This window comes from Molothrus ater, chromosome 20, assembly GCF_012460135.2.
Source record: "Molothrus ater isolate BHLD 08-10-18 breed brown headed cowbird chromosome 20, BPBGC_Mater_1.1, whole genome shotgun sequence".
In the NCBI taxonomy this organism is placed as follows: domain Eukaryota; kingdom Metazoa; phylum Chordata; class Aves; order Passeriformes; family Icteridae; genus Molothrus; species Molothrus ater.
In genome coordinates, this window is record NC_050497.2 from 9,463,433 (window position 1) to 9,485,146 (window position 21,714).

At 54.6% G+C, this 21,714-nt stretch overlaps 1 protein-coding gene across 1 annotated transcript in view; it reads right to left on the reverse strand.

Moving 5' to 3' along the window:
- KCNT1 (potassium sodium-activated channel subfamily T member 1) overlaps positions 1 to 21,714 on the reverse strand; it is a 79,485-nt gene that overhangs the window by 27,384 nt on the left and 30,387 nt on the right.

Consider the following 21,714-nt stretch of genomic DNA (forward strand, 5'->3'; position numbering starts at 1 on the left):
GCACTGACAGCATCCGGCAGGGAGGAGCAGCAGGTGGGGCTGGAAATTCCCATCCCGCCTCCCCTGGCTTCTCCTGCCTCCCCTCGGCCAGCCCCACATCCCAGGGATGGGACAAAACCTCCCCGGGGCTGCATGGGGGCTCCTGCAGGCTCTGGGATGCTGCATGGGGGCTCCTGCAGGCTCTGGGATGCTGCATGGGGGCTCCTGCAGGCTCTGGGATGCTGTATGGGGGCTCCTGCAGGCTCTGGGATGCTGCATGGGGGCCCCTGCAGGCTCTGGGATGCTGCATGGGGGCCCCTGCAGGCTCTGGGATGCTGCATGGGGGCCCCTGCAGGCTCTGGGATGCTGCATGGGGGCCCCTGCAGGCTCTGGGATGCTGCATGGGAGCCCCTGCAGGCTCTGGGATGCTGCAGGTAAAGGAGGCTGTGCGGGTAAAGCAGTCCCAGCTCAGCTCACCCGCCCCTCCTGGCTCTCTCTCATGGCCCGCAGCCCTTTGCAAAGCCAAATCCATCTCCCTGGATTGGCGCTGCTCCTGCCGAGAGCCGGGGAAACGCCAGCGGCTCCTCCTGTCCCGGCTTTACACCGAGCACGGCAAACCCTGCTCCTCCCTGGCTGGCCACAGAGGAGTTCAGAGCCGTGGATTCCCCCGCTGGCTGCTTTCAGCAAGGCTAAGGAAGCGCTCCTGTCATTGCTCCTTTTCTAAATGCTGGCAAGAGGTCACCGAGCCCTCATCAGTCAGGTGTGTTCCCCAGCCCAGGCAGAGATCGAGGGCAGCAAAGTCCTGGTGACAATCGCTGCCATCCCACCCCATCCCGCAGGTGCCAGATCCGACCAGATCCTGATTTATTGGGGCTGGAGGGATGAATATTTACCAAACATCCATGCCCGGCTGATCAGGCAGCAAATGGGGAAGGGGTTTCACAAGATCTCCATCCCGGGCTCCACCCCAGCTGGGCTAAGGGGAGGGGAGGGGGCCAGAGGGGCTCTGCACCACACCTGGTTGGTGTCACCAGGAGAAGGGACAGCCCCAGGCCCCGCTGCAGGAGAGAGCAGGAGAGTTTACAAGCACGATGCTTGAGGAGCAAACAGCCTCAATGCAGAGCCTCAGAGCCCAGCCTTTACACCTCCTGAAATTAATCCTTTCCAGAGCCAGACGCCGCAAATCATTTTTTTCTGTGCCAGGGCATAAATCAGCTGTCACAACTGCTCACAATGCTGCACACGAGATAATTGCTCCTTCTCCTTATTAAAAATGGCCAGGAAGTGCTGGGAGCTGGCTTTCAGCTCCGGCAGCAGCGCTGAGCACCCCATTCATCAGAGCCCCTGAGGACTGAGAGCCTTGAGGAGCTGCAGACTGCAGGGAGCACGATTCCTCTGCCAGACACTTGTCTGGGATCAAAGCAACAAACAGCTGAATAAATCTCTGCCATCAGACAGATGGTTCACTGATCTGTAGAGCTGTGGCCCACCTCGAGACAATGACTGTAATTGCTGGTGGATAAAAGGACTAAATGATCAGATCTAACTCTCTGTGATAAAGTGGCCCCCGTATTCATCCATCCCATGGCTGCAGGAGGAAGGAACACTTGGAAAACAACAAAGCAACAAAAAGCCATGTCTTGACTGGGGGGAACAGGGTGTTTAACACTGCAGAGAGATGAGGAAATAAAAGAATGTGGAGTGAACATGTTCCTGTGCAGGCAACCTGCCGAGGCAGAGCCCCAGATCTTTGTGGGGGCCCCACTCTGCAGGTGAATCCAACACCCCACAGCTGAATGAGGGATGGCACTTCCCAGGCAGCAACACCATCCCAAAGTATCAAAGCTCCTACTCCATTTCCAGCTGAGGGAAGGAGATGATATCGTGTAAAACATACCCTTTAATTTCATTGTCAGGAAGTTAACTGGGAGTAAGAATCAAGCAAAACTCTGACTGCATCATCACCACCCCAAAACACACCGTGACAGCTCTGCCTTCACAGCAGCTCAGCCAGGATGGGGTGCTCGAAGTGTCCCCTCCCTGCTGCCATGGCTGGGCATCCTTCCCACCTGGAGCATCCTCCCCATCCTGGTGCCAGCTCATCCCAGACCACTCCAAGGGTCCCCAGCTCCACAGTTCCCCCAGCTTGCCCCCACTGAACCCCCCCCAGGCCATGCAAACAACGATGCTGGTACAAGTTTAGTTCCAGCCCTCTGCTTGGAAGTGTAATTACTGCTATTATGCACTTCATAATGCCTGAGCGACTTCGTTTTCTTCGCTCGGTTATTTATTGTACTTTATTAATCTAAGAGTAGAGGCAATTTGTTGTAAGATGATGAGTTCCCAAAAAAAGACACAATAGTTTGTTCAGAAAAGTGCAGGATGAAAGGGCAGGAGGAGCACATCACAGCCCACCAGCATTAAAATAGGCACAGAGGGGCACAGCCCCTGCTCCAGCCTTTCCATTTCCCCAGAGCTGGGGCAGTTCTCATAAAAAGGAGGAAAACGCAAAAAATACGAACCCATACAGGGATTTCTTGTCCCAGGAAGCTTCTCAAGGAATTTCTCCCACCATGTAGCAGGATGCAAACAAGACTTCTGAATTTTTTCTGGGGGGAAGTACCTACCAAACCAGCAAAACCCCAGAAATCTCCAATCTGATGGGTGCCAGCAGCCACCTCTGCCAAGGCAGTGAAAGTGAGACCCCACCTCGCCCCTCCAGTCCAGCTGAGCTCAGCTGGCAGCTCTGCACCGTCCGTGCAAACCCACACAGATCAAACCCACAGAAAATGTGGCTGCACCACGCTGGAATTACAGAAATGTGCTGCTGGCCCAGCTGGGCTCCCTGGGGACGGGCTGTGGGTACCAGACACAGCTCAGAGGAAGGAGAGGAGCAGGGCTGGCAGGGCAGGTCTGCAGCATTTCCTCTCCCAGCAGCCCCAGGAGGCTGTGCAGGATGCTCTGAGGGCACCGTGCCATGGCCAGGCTGCCTCCAGCCCTCGCTCAGCGCCGGGAGCAGCCGGTGCCAGCTGGAACCTGAGCAGAGCCAAAATCCTTCCCAAATGAACCACAGAACCTGCCAGGCCGGGGCTCAGGTACCTGCTGATGAAATTCCCAGGCAGATCCAGCCCTCCTGCTTCCCTTTGGGATGTCTTTCCCTTTCCCCCACCATTTTTGTGATGGTGTTTGGACACAGGGCCTTCACCAGACGGGTGCCACGGGCGAGCCGTGTGCCCTGTGTTTGCCATCCTCCATCCATCCCCAGTGAGCAGAGGATGGGACAGCTCCAGCCCTGCCCAGGAGAGCTCCCAGAGCAGGGTTTGGGGACAGGAATGGGAATTGCTGAGCAGCTGTGTGCACACAGACAGCCTGGGCGCCTGCCAAAGGCAGCACAGGCAGCGCAGAGCTGCCCCCGCAGTAATTGAACAATTACTCAAAGGAGGAGGAACGGCTTCAAACCCAGGCAGGGATGGCTCCAGGGGCTTCTCCTGCTCTGCCAGGTCCCTCACGGGCTGGGGGATGCTTGGGCTCACCCTCCTGGCAGGATGGAGCCCTGCCCAGGGCTCTGCAGCCGGGGATGTCTCGGATTCTCAGGGACCACGGAGCACCCGGAGCGCTCCCACTGCGGCAGCTCCTCCCGGGAATCTGGGGCACGTTTTAAACAAAACAGCACAAAACAGGCAGGGAGGGATGGGGAGCTGGGGCTGGCTGTGCCTGCTTTGGGGGCTGAGCCCCTCTGCCAACGCTGCTGATCCATGGAGGGAAGGGGAGAGGGGGGGATCTCTCAGGGGGGATTTCAGGTGCTGGGGGAGGGACAGGACAGCACTGGGGACACCACTGGCAGGGCCAGCATGGTCCAACAGGCCAAATACTGCAAGCAGGGCAAATCTGCCCACTGTCAGTGAATTTTCTCATCCCACATCCCTTAGCAGGTGCAGCACTGAAGCTGCTCTCCCCCTCATCCCAGAATCCCAGGTGATCCTCAGGGATCACAGCAGCACCCAGCCCCGAGGAGCTCAGCAGGTCCCACACCAGCCTGGGACAGGCAGTGTCACATCCACCATGGCAATGGCACTGTGCCACCATCACAGCCACCATGGCACTGTCAGAGTCACCACAGCACTGCCACAGCCACCATGGTATCACCACAGTCATTGTGGCACTGTCACAGCCACCATGTCACCATTACAGCCACAACTATGCCACCATCACAGCCACCATGGCACTGCCACAACCCTGCCAGGAAAGGCAGCTGCCCCTCCTGGCCCCTGCAGCACCAGGAATGATTTCCCTGCTGAGGCTCATCCCAGACCATGACCAGCAGGGTCCAGTCCCACATCAACCAACGCTGCCCAGGGAGCCAGGATGCTGTGGCACACCTTGACCCTCAAGCCCTTGTTTCTCGAGGCTTCATGCATTTACCATGGGAATCAATCAGAAAAAAACCTCCTGCTTTATTATGGAGTGTGATTTTTTTGCCCAAAGAAAGAATTGATATTGCCAAGCACTCTGCAGCAAATTAAACCCAGCTGGGTGCAGGTAATGTCATCCTGGCTCCAGCAGTAATGCTGCAGTTGTATTTTTGGGGATGAAAAGCAGATTCCAAGCAGTCACTACGGGAAAAAACTCTGCCCAAGAGTAGGTTTGGCCTCCAGGGCCATTTATCTCTCACCATGCCCTGAACTCATCCTAGTGTGCCAGGGGGACAAGGGCTGGCACAGACTGCAAAGGGCTCCATGGGCCTGAGGAAATGTAACAGAAATCTCCTGCTTGACTTTTAGTTCTTTTATACATATATATATATAATTTTTATTAGGGAGGACATTGCAATGGAAATGGGATTTTTATCGATTCCTCATTCCCTGAAGGCAGCTGTAATCCCTCCCAGCAGCTGCAGAGCTCATTTCCAGGCACCAAACCAAACACTGGAGGAAACAGGGACACGCTCAGGGCTTCAAGCTGTAGATAATAAAATACTTTGGGCTGGAGGGACCTTAAAGTTCCACCCCCTGCCGTGGGCAGGAGCACCTTCCATTATCCAAACCCTGTCCAACCTGGCCTTGGGCACTGCCAGGATGGGGCAGCACCTCCCATCCAAGGTTTGGATGGTGCTCATGGCTGGGCAGTGGCACCACTTGCTCCAAAATAAGATAATTACACTTCTACTAAAGGTTAAAACTCCAAAAGGGAAGCAGCAATGGGATGGCAGGCTGTGCTCCCTTTGGCCTATTTGTTTTTGCAACATTGGAGAGTGGCACTCATGAGTCTGCTCCTGTAATTGCTCGTGCTGATGAATCTGCATTGTTTAATTAGGGCTGTGCATGGAGCTCATCATTAATGGATAATTGCTGATTTGCTGCTCTCAATTCTTCCTCAATAAACTTATTCTTATTATCCTTTCTTTTAGTTACTGTTAATGAAGTTTTCTTTATACCCTTTTAAAGTTTTGAGCCTGCTTTACCCTACTCCTAATCCTATCTCACAGCAGGAAATGAGTAAATAAATTCCAGTGGTGTCTAAACCCACCACAAGTGGTCTGTCCCTGGGAGCAGGGAATCCTCCCCAGGGTGGGAATTGCTGAAGGATTTGCTGCTCCCATACACAATTCCTGGATGCCCAGAGCAGTAAAGGACAAATTTTGTGTTTATCAGCTCCCTTAAAAGCAGGATCATGGTGGAACCACAGAATGGGTGGGGTTGGAAGGGACCTTTAAAGGTCACCTGGTTCAGCCATGGGCAGGGACAATTCCACTGGACTGAAAACCAATTCCACTAGAGCAGAAACCAAACCCCATCCCTCGTGGCCTGGAACACTTCCATGGATGGACCATCCACTTTAATCCACATTCATTAGAGCCAAGGTTAACCACTGCTCCCAGCAGCAGGCGCTGCCCAAAAACCCAGCTCACCACATGCTCCAAACACCCCAAAGTCCAAGGGGGTTTTGCCCTGTGGGGAGCAGGGTCAGCTTTACCCCAGAGCAGGCCAGGGTCCCCTGTCCCTCCCCGTGGCACCGGGAAATGCAGGCAGAGAACTTACTGTGAGAAGGAGGAATCCACGCTGAAATCCTCGGCGTGAGGCCTACGAGCGAGAGCAGCACACACAGAGCGTGAGGGAAGCCCGGCCCCAGCACGGCCCCAACGGGGCTGTGACACCAGGGATGTGACACCGGGGATGTCCCAATGGGGCTGTGACACCGGGGATGTGACACCGGGGATGTCCCAACGGGGATGTGACACTGGGGATGTCCCAATGGGGCTGTGCCACCAGGGATGTCCCAACGGGGATGTGACACCAGGGCTGTGACACCGGGGATGTGACACTGGGGATGTCCCCATCAGGGCTGTCCCCACTGGTGATGTCCCCAGCAGGGCTGTGACACTGGGCATGTGCCACTGGAAATGTCCCCACCAGGGATGTGGCACCAGGGCTCTCCCCACCAGGGATGTCCCCACTGGCAATGTCCCCACTGGCAGTGCCAGCACCACAAGAACCAGAGGCCAGCCAAGTTCTCAAGGTCACACCGTGCCTGGGACGTGTCCCTGCTCAGCTCCCTGTGCTGCTCTGCCAGTTACAGCCCCTCAAGGACTGGGCTCTGTGGATTAAACCAGGTTCTGTGCCTGTTTTATGCCTTTTGTTTTTTAAAGGGTTCTCACAAACGGCCTCGCTGCTCTGCCTCTAATGGGGGCCACTCCCGTGCACAGAAATTGGGCTGTGAAGGTTTGGTGCTTTCAGGAATCAGCATTGTGCCTCTCCTGGGCTGCTTCACAGACACCAGGGATGAGCAGAGAAAGAAAATGGAGCAAAAAATGAACCTAAAATCAAATCAAATAACAGAGGAACGATGAGGGGGATGAGGGGGTCAAGGCATGGGGAGGAAGAACACAGAGAAAAACAAGAGTGGGTGGAAGGCAAAGGGCCTGGGCTCATGTACTGTACATCCCACAGACAGACAGACAGACTGACAGCACAGGGCTATCCAACACAGCAATTCCAGCTGCAAAGCAAAACATCCCCTTGCGAAAACGATGCTGCCACCAAGACACCCAGGGATGAGTCCCCATCTTTACCTGAGCCCTTCCCTGTTCCAGCAGTGCCCTCCCTCCTCTCCTGATTTACTGGGAGCCAGGGACACTGAGAAATATCACAGCCAAGAAGGAGCCACTGCAGACCATAAAGATTTTTCTTGCATTTTGCTTTTGCTTTACAAGTCCGCAGCACTCCGGCACAGTTCAAACTAAATAAAAGCAATAAATCCACATTTCAGCAGGAATGCAAGCCGAGAGGAAGCTGATCCCTCCCTCAGCTACGAGGAGCAGCCTCCCTGGGACAGGATTTATTTTGCTCCCACTCCTGGGCTCTGCTCTGTGCAGAGCCTGGGGAGGAGCTCATTGCTCCTTCCTCCATCCCAGCTTGCTCCCAGCCCTGTCCAACCTGGCCTGGGACATTCCCAGGGATGGGGCACACTGTGCCATCCTCACAGGAAGGATTTCTCCCCAATATTTCTTCTAGCCCTGCTTTCTGTCAGTGTGAAGCCATTCCCCCTTGTCCTATCACTCCTGACCCTTATCCAAAATCCTTCTCCAGCTCTTTTGGAGCCCCTTTTTACTGGAGGCTGCTGTAGGATCTCCCCAGAGCCTTTTCTTCCCTGGGCTCAGCTCCTGCCCTGCTCCCTGCTGCCATTTCCCCTCTTCCCTGCTCATTTCCAGCTTTCTCCTGGAGCACTAAGTTAACTCCCACCAAAGTGCTCTCTTGTGCCACCTCTCACAGCAGGAACGAGCCCTGGGGGGGGCTCTGCAGCTGAGCTGTGCCTTGGAGCAGCCCTGGCATTTATTCCTGCCCAGCATCTTGGGTTTTGTGCAGCTGCAGAGCCCGGGGAAGGAGCCTGGGCTGGCAATGTCCCTGCAGCTCAATTGGATTATCCCCCTTAGCACAGGGGCTGCTCGGGCCCCTCCTGCCCTTGGTTTGGAGCAGGGGCCTTTTCTGCCTCTCAGGGATCTTTATGGGGAAAAAAAATCAGCAAATTATTTGGTTTTCTGCTCATCTGGTGCCAGCTGGCAGCCGGGGAGGGTGGGGGAACAGGAGCTGATTCCAGCTGCAGAGGAGCCCTCCTGAAAGCCAAACAGCAAAAACAGCAACCCCAGCACAGATCAGTGGGGTCCTGCAGGACTGGAAGGTTCTGGAGAACCGGGGTCCTCCCCCAAATCCGTGGGCTCTGTGCCTGTCCCGGAATCAGCCACAATTAACACCTCACTCACATGGAGGCATCAGCAACAAAAGGGATTCCAAAGTCATGGACAGACAGGAACCCCCCCCCCAAGGGTGGCTTTGGCCACTCTGTGCTGTGGTTAAAGCACGTGCAATAAAATAACCCTTTTTTTGGTTACAAAAAGGTGCTTTTGGCTCCCAAATGAGTGAACTTTGTTGTGCTGGTCACAGAGGGAAGAAGTGATTTGAGGTGTCCCACTGAAACCTCTCCTTCTTCCCACCAGGCACCCAAATTCTCACCAACAGCCCAGCTGCTGAGAAAATACGGAGATTTCTCCAAGAAAACCAAAAATCATTCCAAATCTCATCTGGAAAACAGCCATTTTCCAGATCCCAAAACCTCTTTAACAGTGATTTATGATTTACAGAACCTAAGCCACTTAATGGAGTCAGAAAGGTTACTCTGGCTTTTAATGTGTTTTAGATAATCTACTTCAAATTGACCTTTTAATTTCGTCCAGATCTGCCTCAGTGAGAGCAGACAAAGCTCAGCTCATCTCATTCCCATGGAAAACAGCGACAGCACGGGCAGCCAAAGGACCTTTGCAGGGTGCAGGGGCTGGGAGAGCAGAGCTGTCCCCACACAGGGCAAGCTGAGGTTCCTTGGTGCTGCCAAGCATCCCCCACCGTGCCAGGCTGGCACAGGCTGCAGCTCCCAGGCACCAGAGCAGAGCAGGGAAGGGCGGCAGAAAGGAGAGGAGCAGAGGGGGGGGAAGGAAATTCTTGGCTGCTTCAGGTCTGCCCCCACCTTTCAAGCTCCAGCCTCTGACAAAAGGGGAAGGCTCTGTTAGAAGGTGAGGAGACAAAGGCACATTTATTATTAGAACAAAGCCATAATAAAGCTGGCTTATGTAAAAGAGAGAGCAATCACCTGCCCACCCATGCTGGAGGCTGAGCAGCACCTTCCACCTCATCCTGCCTCCTCAGCTCTGGCTCCAGCAGAGGCAGGGGCCCCTGAGCTGGGCAGGGCTGTGCACAGCACCCCAAGAACTGGGCCAGCAGAACCAGCTCCCTTTTCTCCAGGGGGCAGGGCAGTTCCAGCTGCAAAGCCGCCCTTGTGGAAATGCTGTCACCACCGCACCCAGGGATGGCCCTGGCCTCTGCCAGAGCACTGCAGGATCTGGGTGGCATTTATCTCCTGTGCCTCATGCAGACAATTGGGGGCTAATGCTGTCCCTGTGCTCCAGGATGCTCAGAGGGACAGAGCAGCTCAGCCCAGCTCACACAGGTCCCTGCTCCCTCCCAGCAAACTCTGCTCCTTCCCCCCCTGTCTCCTGAACTTTTGGTAAATGAAGAGCATTAAAAATTCACTTCTGGTGGTGCATTTCCTATTCAATTTACAGCCATCCTTGCCAAGCAAATAAACAAAAACATTCATGCCTTGACTTGAAGCCTCTGCAAGTTACAGACACAAGTAATGACCTGCCAACACTGCTCCTGGCTTCAGGCTGCTTTAATAACCACTTGCAGGGCTCAGAGGCATTTCCAGACCGAGGTGGAAAGGTATTAAATCTGATGACTTTCTCCCCTGGCTTTGGGAGTGATTTAATGCCTTTTCACCCTGCTCTGGAAATGCCTTGGAGGCAGGGTCAGGGCAGGGGGGTGAAGATGAGCCAAGCAAGGTAAGAGCCTGGGGAGGCTCCCCAGAGCAGAGCTCATCCTCTAGAGACAGGAGCTGCACCACGGCTCCTACCATCCTGACAGTGAGAAGCTCAGCCCAAAATAGCCTGATGTGAGAGGGACAGATGGGAGGAGATGAAAAAAGAAAGTAAAGAGGGGGAGAGCAGGAACGAGCAGGAGGAAGGGGAAGGCGAGAGGAAGAGGCACAGGTCTGCTCCCAAAGCTGTGAGAGAGGGGAGGGAAGGGCAGCTCCCCTGCCCGCTGGGGGATGAGCAGGGATGGCCCCAGGGAAAGGTTTGAGCCTCAGCACCCCTGGTGTGGAGGAACTCATCCAGCTGTGCTGGTGGCACCGGGAAAAGCCACCAGCAGCTGCAGAGGTGCCACAGGGACAGGCAGGGCCACCAGAGCAGCCCCACGGACACAGAGCTCAGCAGGAGTGGGCTCAGCTGCCTCCCAGGGCGCTGCTGCTTCAGTCACAGGAGCTCCTTTCCTTGGCATTCCTCTGCAAAAGGAAGCTCACAGCTCACACAAAGTTTGGGAAGCAGCAGGAGCAGCGCCAGAGCCGCAGCAGCCTCGCTGCAGCTGGACAGGCTGATCCCAGCCCAGGGGCCAGCCTGGCCTCTAAGGCCCTTCCAGAGAGCTGTGCCTCTCCCAGAATCAGCCACGCATTCACTGAGGTGGGAAAGCACCTCTAAGGGCATCAAATCCATCCTCAAACCTCACCCCCAGCACTGAGCCACGTCCCCACAGCCACACATCATTCAGATCCCCCCAGGCATGGATGCCAGGGCTGGACAACCCTTTTAGTAAAGAAATGTTGTCCCAAATCCAACCTAAATCTCCCCTGGCACAACTTGAGGCCATTTCCTCTGATCCCAAGGATTGTTTCTTGCAAGAAGAGACTGATCCCACCTGGCTACAAGGTAGATGGAGAGGGCAGGCACTGCCAAGCCTGGGCAAAAAGGCCCTGCAGATGCTCAGGCTGCTGTGGTACACAGCTCCCTGCCCTTGCTAATGAGCTAAATGAGTGCCTGCACTCCTGCCCAGTGACTGATCCTCGTGGGGGAAGCACTGTGGGCAAGTTTGGAGGTGGGATGTGAGACCCTGAGGTGCCACAGACCCCCATGGCCCACTCAGAGGGGTGCCACCCTTACAGCAAGCAGGAAAGGCTCCCCTGATGGAGGGAACATGCCAGCCCCTGTGCCCTGATGGGACCTGATGGGGACGAGGATCCCAAAATAACCAGAGCAGAAGCCCAAGTGCGAGTGCTGAGCGTGGCATCCTTGGGTGAGATCGTGGCTGCCTGTCAGGGCTATGTAGGGCACCGAGATCCTGGCAGCTCCCCAGGGCCGTGGGAGGAGAGCTCAGCCCTCCCAAAGCTCAGCCTGCTCCCCCAGCACCCAGCTCAGCCTCCCAAAGCTCAGCCTGCTCCCCCAGCACCCAGCTCAGCCTCCCAAAGCTCAGCCTGCTCCCCCAGCACCCAGCTCAGCCTCCCAAAGCTCAGCCTGCTCCCCCAGCACCCAGCTCGGGGCTGGCACTGCCCCGTGCCCACAGGGCAAACCCTTTCTGGGTCTGTCCCCTTTCAGGGTGAGCCTGGGCTTTGGGAGGTGGGCACCACACACAGGAGCAGCCACAACACTTCCAAAACCTGGAGGGAGCTCAGGGCTGGGCCTGGCTGGGACATGGCCGTGCTGTCCCTGCACAGGAGAGGACACAAGGCCAGAGGATGAGCAGAGCTCAGGGCCCTTCCAGCACCTTGGGGCAGCTCCAGAGCCCCAGGGCAGGAGAAGAAGCAGCCAGGCCTGAGCCCTGGCAGGAATCAGCTGTGCTGATGAAGGGCTCTGCTCACAGTGAGGGATGGTGGCTGCCACTCCCTGCGCTGTCACCGGGGTCTGGGACAGTGTCCTGATCACCAGGACCCCTGCATTTGCACATTGCCCCCATAGCTGAGCCCCTGCCCAACTCCTGCCCTGAAAACACCCCCAGCATCCCCCAGAGAGATGCCCAGAAGCGCCAGCAGTGCCTGGGCACCTCCCTGGCCTGGCAGAAGAGCAAAGCCCAGTGCTCCAAAGCCACCCCAAAAACACCCCAAAAACACCCCCAAAACACCTCCCAGCCAGGGCTGCCCAGCACAGCAGAACAAAGCACATCAAAGGCAAAGAGCTCCATGAACAGAACCCATCAGATCCCCAGGCTGGAGCTGGGCAGGGGTGGGCAGACCCCACACAGGGGATGTCCCTGGCACAGCATTTCTCCTGCACAGAACCCCCTCGCCCAGAGCTGAGGCTGCAAACCAGCACGTGGCATTTGCTGAGGGCACAGAGAGGGCTCTGAAAGGCCTTTGCTGGAAGAAGCTTTTGTTAAAGAAAGGTTAAAAATAAATAAATTGACTTTTTGTCCCTGCAGGAGGGAATTCTGCAGCACAGCAATGGTTCAGCAGGGAATTGTGTCCCGTGGAGAGCCTCACCTGGAGAGCTCCAGCAAGCACTGGGTGGCTGCAGGGGCTGCACTGGCCAGACTGGGCCTCTCTGGGGTTCATTTGTGTGCAAGTGTCAGGCAAAAAAAAACACATTTAGCAAGTCCCGTTTGTTAATACCAGGCTGGCCCTGAGGGGGAACAAACATCCATCGCTCAGAAATTCTATTTTCAGACACATTTGGGTGAATTCCTCCCTCTCTGGAGTGCTTTACCTCCAAGAACCTCACATCAAACTCAGCCTAGCAGAAAGCTGCTCCTTCCACAGAGGAGACTCCAGCACCTTGTTGACTGTACCAGGGCTGAGGCAGAGTCCCATTTATTCCTGCCAAAAATATCTCAAACTGAGAGACAGGGCAGGGCTGGGGGGTGGGAGTGTGCAGAGTGAAGGAGAAAGGAAGGGAGGGAAGGATCCAGATCCAGCTGCTGCCCTGGGCTGCCCCAGGGGAAAGGAGCAGCCAGGCTCCTGTGGGACACGCAGCAAAAGGACAACAGGGAACAGGCACAGGATCAGCAAGGGAACAATTACTCACCTGAGAACGACCAAACCCAGCACCCAAAGGAGCTGAGCAATGTCCAGTGAGATGTTCAAAATTCAGCAGGGCTGGTCCTGAGCCAGCTGGGACAGCTTTAAAGCCAGTCTGGCTCCAGGTGCTGTCCAAGCCCAGCTCTTCTGCAATGCTAATCCTCCTCCCAAAGCTCAGCAGCTCAACAAACGCAGCTGAGGGGGGCCCAGAGGGGACACAGAGCCCTGCCAAGGGCTGGGCCAGAGCATCCAAACCAGAGAGCAAAGGGGAATGTTTGCAATCCCTCCGGAGCCCCTCAGTGTGCCCCAGGACAGGCAGTGGCCAGAGCTTCCCCTGCTTCCAGCAGAGCTGCACAAACAGGACATGGGTATCTCGTAAAAACCTTTGTTTGTGTTTTTAAACCCACAGCTCTGGTCCTGCAGGGAGATCACTGCCCCTGAGATGGGATCCAAAGGGATGTTTGCCTGTCCTGCCCCTGCCAGCAGCTCCTTCCCAGGCACAGAGTGCTCTGTGCAGCTCTGCCTCCCCTCACACCTTTCCCCATCAATCCCCCAGCACAAGGGACAAACCTGCCTCAGGAAAAGCCTGGCTGGCAGGGAGGAGGCTCAGCCTCTCCTGGCTGGTTCCAGCCACTCTCACCTGGTGCCAGGGGAGGCTCAGAGCCCAGGCAGCCGCTCTGCATGGCCAGGAGGCTCCCAGTTCCATCCCCAACTCACGGCAATCCCTGGCACACAGAAAGAGCTCCAAGCCTCTTTTCTGGAGGATACTTCCACATGAGCAGCCAGGGCTGGCCCCATCCCACCTGCAGGTCACCAGACACAGGAAAATATCCTGTGCTGGATGCCCAGGGGCAGCCCTGAATTCCCCTTTTTGCTGCCAAGCTGTGGAGTGGTTTTTCCCTCGGATGAATTCAAATCCTTTCCTCCTGTTTTGACTGGGAACCCCTAAAAGCTTTGAGATGCTGCAGTGACTCAGAGACGGAGTAAGGAGGTAAATCAAGTAGGTGAGAATAGATTTCCCTGGCTTCAATCATCAGGAGGAATCATTTGCATCCTGAGAACACCCTGTAGCGCACACCCCCTTCCACCTGCACCTGGGAATTCACTCCCAGCTCCCAGGGACAGTCGGTAATGCTGCTGGAGTCTGGCTTTGGGAGACACAGAGCGTCTCAAACTCACTGCTCATCCCTTCCAAACCCATCTTCCTGCCTTTGGTGCAGCGCGGGGAGAGAAGTGCAGAAACCTCAACCTTAATTGCCAGCTCGTGGCTGGGCAGCAGTGCCCAGGGAAGGAGGAGATCCTGGGGTGGGGAATCCAACCCCGCAGGCTGCCAGGGGTGTCAAAGTGTTCCACCAACTTCTGCACCTCTCAGCAGCAGCCTCTCACAACAAGACTGCAGCAAACCACTTAAAACTCCTGTGAAACCCAGGGAATTGGGTCTTTATACAGCCCTGGGACCGACCTTCTCTTGAGGATCCACCAAAACACTGTGGTGATGTGATTTTTGGAATTGCTGCCCTCCAGATCCTTGCAGCATCCCTACTTTATTCTGTGCTCCCACAAAAGACAAGGAGGATCAACCCTGGGATGAAGGTTTGGTCCCCTGGACTGGGGCAGGAACCCACCAAGCCCCTGGGTGCCAGGGAGGAGAAGCCTCTCTTGGAGGTTTAATCAGTGCTGATCAGAGGGATGAGTTTGTAGCAGTCTCCCAGTTGTATTTTCCTGGTCCCTACACATCTGGTTTGACCACTGACCCTGTCCTGAGGGGGACACCCCCAGAACTTGGGAGAGCACAGAGAGGAAGCAGTCTTGCCCCAAAGGCTTTGCCCACAGTGGTGCCCAGGATGTGCCCTCAGAGATTCAGGTACTCCCAGGACAGCCCCAGCTTTGGTGCCTCTTTACAGCAGTGAAAGCAAGGCACAAAACCAGACCACAAACAGCCTGACCAGCACTGGGAGCAGACCCAGACTGCCAAAACATTCTGAGACAACACCAGCTCCAGGGATTTAGTCCCACTGCACCCCACGATGCCCATCTCAGCCTCCACGCGTGTGAGCCTGGCAGACTCAGAGGCAGTGCCCCACCAGTGTTTGCCCACCAGAGCCCCGGCACTGGAGCCACCTGGAGCACTGTCACACCACCCCAGGGACACTCCCAGGTGCTCAGTGTGCCAGGGCTCTGCCTCCCAGCCCTGCAGACTGAAGCGTGTGCCCGGCACGGCAGCGGCCACGCCGGCGCTCCCCAGCACACACCTCCCTCCCCGGCTTCCCCAGCTGCTGCTCCTGGCTCCCTGCCACCCTCCCCCCAGACATGCCAAGAGGCAGGAGCTGAGGCATTAATTCATTCCAGCCTAGAGCCTCAAACAAGTAAAATTCCCCCCACCCTGAGCAGGAGCCTCCCTGCCATGCCCGTTTGCAGCAAATGACATCCTGGAAGACATACAGTACACAGTCACAGGTGAGCAGCATGGATGGGCTGAGAGGCTGGGGAGATGGTGGGAAAGAATGGAACAGAAAATGGAACGAACAGAATGAGAGCTGAATTAGCGACATTTGCATCCTCATCGTAACTAGGGGACCTGGCTCCTTCTGAATCACTGAAATCCCAGTGCAGCACAGAGCATCCTCCTCCTCCTCCTGAAAAACAGCTCCTTCCTCGCTCTACACTCAGCTCTGGGCTTGCAGGGAGGCTGCAGCATTTCCTATGGCAGCATTTTTTTTTTTTTATTGCAGTTACAAATGAATTATTGCTCAGATGGGGGACTGAGCATCTCCCCTGCCACACAAACATGGTGCTAAGGCACAGTGGGTACTGTGGCATTAGCAGTGTAAATAAGCTCGGGGTTTCTGCTGCACAGGGAAGGTGCACTGCAAGTTAACAGTGGTGTGTGGCAGCCCCACGGTCTCAGTCTGCCATTCAGACATGCTTTAGGCATATAAAAAAAAAATAAAAATCAAGAAGCACCTATAAAAAATTTAAAGGAACTGGTTTCCTTCTGCTCCAGCTCCCTCTTTCATAACACAACTTTAGAGCTGCCGTGGCTCTTTAACATAGGATTTGATCCACCACCCCTCCAGCCCGTGGAGGCACTAATCCTTTCCCTCTCATTTCAAAGAGAAAAGGTGCTGCCTTCCCCCCCCAGCCTCCCCAGCAGCCCTGCAATACCTTTGTCCGACATCACTCCCCATGGATCCCATCCTCCGAGACGGTAACAAGGGGCTCACCCCGTGCACATCTTCTGTCGTGCCTGGTGGGACGGTTTTGACATGGGAATTGCTCTCTGAAGGGGAATTCTTCAGCTTGGCTCTTGCCATCCTGCCAGCCTCGGCTGCCTGTGAGAGTTGCTCCTGTTTCCCCCCTGAACTCTCTCATACATAGCAATCCTCACCGCAATCACTTTAGAGCTGTCGGCACGTACCATCTCCTTCCTCCTTCTCTCTCCCCAGTCACGGCTGCTCAGTGGAACAATCCTGCCCTGTGCATTTATTTTGGTAGTGAGGGGAGTCAAGGCAAACTCTCTGGCCTTGCTGCCGCAACAAATTTGGTGCAAAACCGCCGAGAAAACGTCCACGATGCAGAAATCTCTGAAAAGGCTTTGTTTGCTAAATAATGAAATTGCCTTGCCTGACTCTGCCAAAAGAAGGATTGCACAGCTTTTATCACCACGGGCAGGGCAGGGGCTGGAGGATTATTTTCTCTCCCCATTGCTGTTTTTTTGGTAGCAGCACGAGGAGGAGGAAGCTATTTTATCTTATCCCTCTGTGTACAGAGCAGCGTGCTCGCTGCGTGCCAGGGAACACCCTCAGCAGCTTTGGCTCTCTCAGGCGTGCAGCAGCAGAGCTCTGTCCCCTCCTGAATGCTGGGAGCCAGCAGAGAGGAGCTCCTGCTGTTCCCCCCGAGGGGCCAGCAGGGCTCAGTTCCTGCTCACCTGGCCAGGCAGGTGCATGTCACCTGGCCCAGGCTGACTCACCTTTCCCTCCACAGGTGACAGCAAAAGCTGCTGCCCCTTCAGCACTCCTGGCATCCATTTCTCAAGATATCCAACAGGAAAGGGAATTCACCATGGCAAGGGGAGAGCTGAGCTGGAGAGAACCCCTGAGTGCACACGTGGGGTTGGAAAGGAGTGCAGGGAAAGAGTCCTGTGTCCTTCCCTCTTTTGGGAATGCCACCATCCCAGAGCTGCTCCTGCTGTGTTTGTGGGCAGGCAGGAACAAAAAGCATCCTGAAGGTGCCACAGCCTGGGTGGGGCCCAGGGCTCAGCACCATGGACAGCAGTGTCACCACAGCGCCATCGACGTCACCCAGCTCCTGCCGTGTCACCCTAACGTGCCAGCCCCACCCCAGGTGGTGCCAGCCTACCACACCAGGGCTGCCCCACGGCCCAGCCCCACTGCAGGGCAGGGCTGCCCCTCTGCAGGCTGGAAATAAAGAATAAATTCACTGATGGTCACCACGTCATGGCCTAAACCAATGGGAATGGTCAGGCTCCACCACAGGATTTCTTTGAATGCTTTTGTACAAAAAGTCAGTGCATTGACTGGAAGGGTCTTGCCAGAGCCTGGGACCTGCAGCTGTGAGAGGGCTGGGAGAGCAGGGCAGGAGCTGCCCTGGATGGGAATTCTGGGATCCAATCCTTTCCTTTCAGAATGAAACGCTGACAATTCCCATTGGCACGGCTCCATGCCCTAACCACACCTTCCACCCCCTGCCAGGCTGTCAGAGCACCCAGAATCACCATCCTGTGCCAAATGCTGGGAAGAAAAGGCCAAAAGGGCAGTCCTTTGCTTCCTGCCTCTGCCAGGAGCTGCTCTGCCCTCTGCTCTTCCCCCACCATCAGTAGCCAGCCACCATTTGCCCCATGGCACAAAGGCAGTCCCCAAAGTCCCCATTTCCTGTTAAACAAATCCTGGTTTCCCTTCTCAGTGTTATTTCTTAATGGGATTTCACCATCCCTACTTTGTTTCTGCATTTTCAAATGCAAAATGGATAAAAACCCACATCCCCTTTCTTAATGTGCCAGCTTTCAGCACACATTTAATTTCTTGTTTTGCCTTGAAATGATTCATTAGCTCAATACATTAATTTTCCACCCAAGTCATTCCTTTCTGTTTCATGGTTTGATTCAGACTCTTCAACTTATTGCTCCACATCTCTTTACTTGGGGGTGTTGTCCTCAAACACCAAATATAATCTGTTATGACCAAATAAAATCTGTCATCCCTCTGGCTGGTGTGCCCTGATAAATCCTCCTGGACCACAGAACCACTGGGATGGGGCAATTCATCCAAAAAGAGACAGATGTGTCTCCTTTTGGATGAATTCTACATTCCATTGTATTCCTAACTGCAGAAGAACATTAATTTTAGGCTTGAGATTAGATGTGGAAAGGGGGTTAGGTTTAAGTTATTCATCTCAGCACTAATGCCCTCACACAGCAGCAGGAACAGGAGAGGGATTAGGGAAAGACCTGGGGGATTTTAACAGAACATATAAACCCTCCTGTCATAGTTGTGCTGTGCAGGAGGTGACAAAAAGCACAGAGAGCCCCGTGAGGAACTCAGATCCTGAGCCCTGTGAGGAACTCAGCCCTGTGAGGAACTCAGGCCCACAGAAGCCTCTCCATGACGTTGCCTTTTCTGTCAAGCACTTAATCACAAACCAAGAGAGGAAAACCAGAGACAGGGGAATGATCTGACCCCAGGCCATGAGAAACTGCAACCAGGGCTGTGGGTCAGAGCAACCATTCCCTTTCTGGGGAGAGGAGAGGTGTTCAATGCTGAGCAGAACCTCTGAGAGCCTGGATGATGCTCCAGGGCAACTTGGGGCCCCCAGCCCTGCCCTGAGCAGCCAGAGCAGCTCCTGTGCTGTGCTTCCATCAGCAAACACTCCTCTCCCAGCAGGGCAGGGCGTTCCCCACTCCACCTGAGGACCCGGAGCCCAGCAGAGCAGTGGGAGCAGGGGTGAGGCAGAGGCTGAGCCAAGGCAGCCCCGTGCATGCAGCACACCCAGGGCGCTCAGCCTGTTCCTAGAAAGAGCCGTGGCTGTCACCTGAGCCAGCCCTGCAGGGACACATCCCCTGTGCCTCTGCCCAGGGGACACAGCAGCCAGCTCCACGTGGAGCTCCTTGATTGAGCAGCACCTCCTCCCAGGGGGCAAAACCAACCAAACACAACCTTGGGAACAGCAAAGCCCAAATCAGAATTCCTCAGGTCCAGAAGCACCTCCCAGGCCGGCTGAATGCCAACCATCTGACTGCAAGCCAGGAAATGGATGTTTAATTTTAGTTTGAGAGCCCATTACAAAGTGCTGATTTCTCATTTCAGCATCTCCATAATGCAGAGACCACTGCTGTGCCGGGGGCTGGAGACATGGCTGGGAACTGCTGAGCAGCAGTTGCAGGGGTAATAATATTTCAGAAAACAAGATTAAGAAAGAAGCAGATTCTTCATTGCTCTTAATTGAATCCACAGCAACTGCACTGTTAAATATTCTCCCTTTTATCCAGGCCGCTTTCAGTCCTGGCTGCCAAAACTCCCTTTACTTACATATCCAACTTATTAATAATAAAGCATCACCCTGTCCATTAGAAGTAGTTGATGATAGAGGAAGGGGTTGAGTTTTTCCCATTTTCTGGCAAACAAACCTGCTCTGTTGAGACCCAACCCAAGAGTGTTAGCTTGCAGGACCTCTTCAGGGAAAGCCAGGTTAATGTATTTTAAAATCTCAAAAGGAATCAGCTCTGCAAAGATCATTCCAAACCCACAAGGAGTAACCTGGGTGGGAAAACACACTTTGGAAGAAGAGCTTGTGCTCATGAGCAGCCAGAAGCTCACAGGAGATGTTACCAGAGCTGCTGCTCCAAGGAGGGGCTGTGTTCATACAAATAAAATGTTAACTGCAGGGACCCCGAGCTGAAAAGCCATTAATGCTCATTATTATCCCTCCAGGAACCCCTGGACAGCCTTGGAAAGCAGCTCTAGGAAAATCACCTTTCCCTGCATGGCCCCTCTGTGTTTTGCAGAGCAACCCTGACCTCCCTTTATTTAATAACACCGAGGAAAAACAAGATCCCATGTAATTTATGACTGCCAGAAACACCTCCTGTATTTCAGGACCCCAACAAATGTCACAGCGTGACATTATCAGCTCAATAAACTTCAGAGGGCCACTAATGCTCAGATAAATGCACAGAGCTGCCTGGCACAGCCTCTTGCTGGGGTGTTTTTCACGAAGTGCACATGCACCAGCCCTGCCCCTGAGCCACCAGGGAATGCCCTACATTGTCACCAGGCACTCTGCAAAATTGCTTTGCAAAAGCTGCCAAGGTTTGGAGGTTGCCAAGGCTCAGGCAGAGCCCTGGAAAAAACCACCCCCCATCCCAGCGAGGATGCTGCAGCCAAGGCACAGAAAACAGCAGCTGAAATATCCCCCTGCAGCAGAACTGCAAGCCACAGGAAACACCACTGGAACATCCCTCTGCAGCAGAACTGCCTGCAAATGTCCATGCTTCTGAGGAAATTCAAAGATTTGATTTTTTTTTCCTCTGTTCACTAATCGTTCCCTATCCCAATGGGAAGTTAAAATCACAGAAAAAGGAGCTTCTGCTTCCTCACCAGAATGTTTTTTTCCTCTTGACATTTGTCTCAGTGAAAACAGTAAATTTGCCAAAAAGAAAAAAAAGAAAAAAAATTAAAGATGTTGGTGCTTCATCCTCTTCCTCTGTGCAGAACTTGGCCTTTCCATGCCTGTGCAGTGCCAGAGCTGCTCCCACACACACACGGGGAGCATGGACACCCCCAGAGCCCTCTGGGACAGCCAGGATCCCCCCACCTGCTCCCCCAACAGCACACCCTGCTCAAGAGAGCCCCAGGGAACTCTTTTCCCAACAAAACAAATCCTTCTGCCAGGAATTCTGACTTCCATCAGCTCCTGGAATTACAGTCAGTGAGAGAGCTGAACCCAAGGAGCTCCAGTTCCTTTCACAGTCAGACAGAAAACACCAATACATTGATTAACTCAGACTGGAGATATTGCAATGTGCAGCAGATGCCTGGGAAGGGATTTATATAGGTATTTATTAATAAAAGTGCTTTTAGGAAATACTTTTACCTATTGATCCTGAGTCAATTATAAAAAACTTCTCTCCATTTTCTTTCCATTAGCTTGGAGAGGAAGGGCCCTGGCATGGGAGCGGGAGCTCAGCACTGCTGGGAGAGCCAGCAGGGCTCTGCCAAAGGTGAAATTTAAAATTCACAGAGGATAAAATCCCTCCTGAGGGGCTGCAGAAAGCCAGGGTGGAGGGTGACTCCTACCTGCCAGTGCCAGGAGGGGCATCCAGGTGAGCTGGGGCTGATCCCATGGGAGAAACATGGATCTGTGGGGCATCCAGGTGAGCTGGGGCTGATCCCATGGGAGAAACATGGATCTGTGGGGCATCCAGGTGAGCTGGGGCTGTCCTGGGGCTGATCCCATGGGACAGACACGGATCTGTGGGGCAGGTGCTGCTGGAGCAGGGCAGGGCCAGAGGATGCCCCAGCCACACTTTGCAATTCAAAGCACTTGCACACCAGTCCTCCCTTGATCTCCTGTCCCCAGGGTGGTGGGTCCTGCCTTCCCCACTCCCTGCAGCTGAGTGCCAAAGGTATTGGGAGGATTTCCCAGGATTTTGGCTTCCCTGGCGGTGACTCCATGCAGTAATGGGCTGTGAGCAGCAGGGCAGCACTGAAAGCATCTCAGGGACTCTGCCACCTGCACTCCCAGGCCTTGGTCACTCACTGCCCATTACTGTCACAGCCAAAACAAGCCTCCACTTGCCCGGGCTCCCTGCAGGCTGGAGAGGGCCAGGAT